General features: G+C 27.3%; 1 long non-coding RNA gene across 1 annotated transcript; it reads right to left on the bottom strand.

Moving 5' to 3' along the window:
* Nucleotides 1–232: 232 nt before the first annotated feature.
* On the bottom strand, nt 233–1,417 carry LOC121242525. Its single transcript, XR_005935917.1, has 2 exons — nt 917–1,417; nt 233–334 (listed from the first exon to the last, which is right to left on the bottom strand). It is a non-coding gene; the product is annotated as an uncharacterized LOC121242525 (long non-coding RNA).
* Between the last annotated feature and the right edge of the window lie 1,059 nt (nt 1,418–2,476).

The following is a 2,476-nucleotide window of genomic DNA, read 5'->3' on the forward strand; positions in this document are numbered from 1 at the left end:
ATATAACATTTCATTTATATATTGCATATAAAGCATGACCCACTCTGTTTATAGATGCTTTTTATTGTTTGTAGCTGTAATTTCTAGTTTTTATATTATCATTCGTAGCTGTACTTTTTTTTAATTTGCAATTTCTGCTTTCTTTGTCACGTATATGTGTATTATGTTATGAATTTACTTTATAATTTTAGATAGTAAGTATTGGGTCTGAAATTATCGATGCTAATTTTTCTTTTAGTTTGTAATTCAATTTTTTTTAAGATGAATGTGTACTATTTCATTAAAGCATAGAAAAATTTATAGTTAACCGAGCACAATACAAACTGAAGTATACCTAGTGGATTGCGAAATTCACAACTAAATTTAGATTTCTTATTCTAAATATTAATGTAATTTTTTATTGTTGTTCAATGTTATTGTTGATGGTAATATTATTTGCTTCAGATGTGCAGATTTATTTATTCTTTTTTGTTATTATCATAAATCTGAGATGTTATACCTAAGATGTAGATCCAAATATTTATATATTGCATATAAATAATGAGTGTTATATATAAACAAAGTGAGTGCATCTATATATATTATATAACATTTTGTTTATATATTGCATATAAAGCACGACCCACTCTGTTTATAGATGCTTTTTATTTTTTGTAGCTGTAATTTCTAGTTTTTATATTATTATTCGTAGCTGTACTTTTTTTTAATTTGCAATTTCTGCTTTCTTTGTCACGTACATGTCTATTATGTTATGAATTTACTTTATAATTTAGATAGTAAGTATTGGGTCTGAAATTATCGATGCTAATTTTTTTTTTAGTTTGTAATTCAATTTTTTTTAAGATGAATGTGTACCATTTCATTAAGGCATAGAAAAATTTATAGTTAACCAAGCACAATACAAACTGAAGTATACCTAGTGGATTCCGAAATTCACAACTAAATTTAGATTTCTTATTCTAAATATTAATGTAACTTTTTATTGTTGTTCATTCGTTTGACTATTTTTTTATTTATTTCTAACAATTAATTATTACATATAAATAAATAACTGAAGATATAGTCAGAAATATTTAGTTCAGAATAATGAATATAAGAAAGGAAAAAATGAGCATGAAATGACATACCCGAGAAACTGGAGAGCTGAGGGTCAAATTTAGAACCCAAAGAAACAGATTTGTGAATGTTGTAACGGGAGCACTCTATTTATAGTAGGGAACGAAGCGGCAAGCGGTGAAAACGGTGAATCCTATAAAACAAAGTCAGAATGTGATAAGATCAAAACTGTAGGAAATAAAAAAGATGAATATGATTTCTTTGCATGGTAGAAAGCGGTGGAAGTGGTGGAAAACACTAAAAACAAAATTCACAATCTGATAAAAGTAAAACAGTTGAAATTAGAGAAAAAATAATAATTCTTATACAAAGCGTTGGAAGCAGTGGAAAGATAGGAGAAAAGAAGTCCAGAATCTTATAGAAGCTAGCACAAACGCGTGCACGGGAAAAGAAAAAAAAAAGCAGGGGTAATTCTAGAAATAAAGAAAAAGAAGGATAAAATTGTAAAAATGAGAGTAAAAGAAAACAGAAATCAAGGATACAATGGAAAAAAAAAAAGCAGGGGTAATTCTAGAAAAAAAAAAAAGTATTGCACGACAAAAGGGGGACAGTAACGGAAAATGAATTGAAAAGTAGGGATAAAATTGGAAAAGAAGGTGGACGACAATTGCTTATAGACGCTTATTACATATAAGATATATAAATTTTTTGAAAAAAAGAATATAGTGTATATTAGAGTGCTTCTACATATTTATCTAATTCCCCACATACACCACACGAAGGGCTTCTGTCTTTTTTTTTTTTCTTTTTTTATAGTTAAATGTGCGTTTAGTAAAAAAAATACCCAAATAATTTATTTTCAAATTCCCCCCTCCTCTGCCGCTCTTCCTCCACCGCTGCATTCTTCCTCTGCCATTGCATTCTTTGTTTAATAATCGCTGAGAGGAAAAATATTTAAAAATTTTACCTTTTAGATAAAGTTCACAGGTTTATTTTCTTTGCTTATGTTATGATTTTTCTTTATTTTTTAAGATAAAGTGAATAAAATTTGCTCAGGTTATAGTTTTTCAGATGAGAATCTTGTAAAACATTTCCTAACTTTATTTGAGATTGAAGAAGCAGAGAACATTGTAGTTAGTTTTCCAATTAGCAATCAATTATTTTTTAGGATTTTCTTGTTAAATTTTCTTCTTTCTTGAAAAAACTTTAAATGAGGCTAACTAGTTAAATCTGATCGTGTACTACTATATAATTTGGGTTTTTAGTTTTAAAAATCCGAAAACCACAATAAATAAAGTTTGGGTTTTTCTATGCTTTTGTTTTTTTTTTTTTTTGGGTAGAGTATCATTGTTGCAAAATTTTGAGAATTGGGTATCGCAAGTTCATTACATTAATTTTCACTCTTTTGTCTATATATTTG

Source organism: Juglans microcarpa x Juglans regia, chromosome 8D, assembly GCF_004785595.1.
Source record: "Juglans microcarpa x Juglans regia isolate MS1-56 chromosome 8D, Jm3101_v1.0, whole genome shotgun sequence".
NCBI lineage: Eukaryota > Viridiplantae > Streptophyta > Magnoliopsida > Fagales > Juglandaceae > Juglans > Juglans microcarpa x Juglans regia.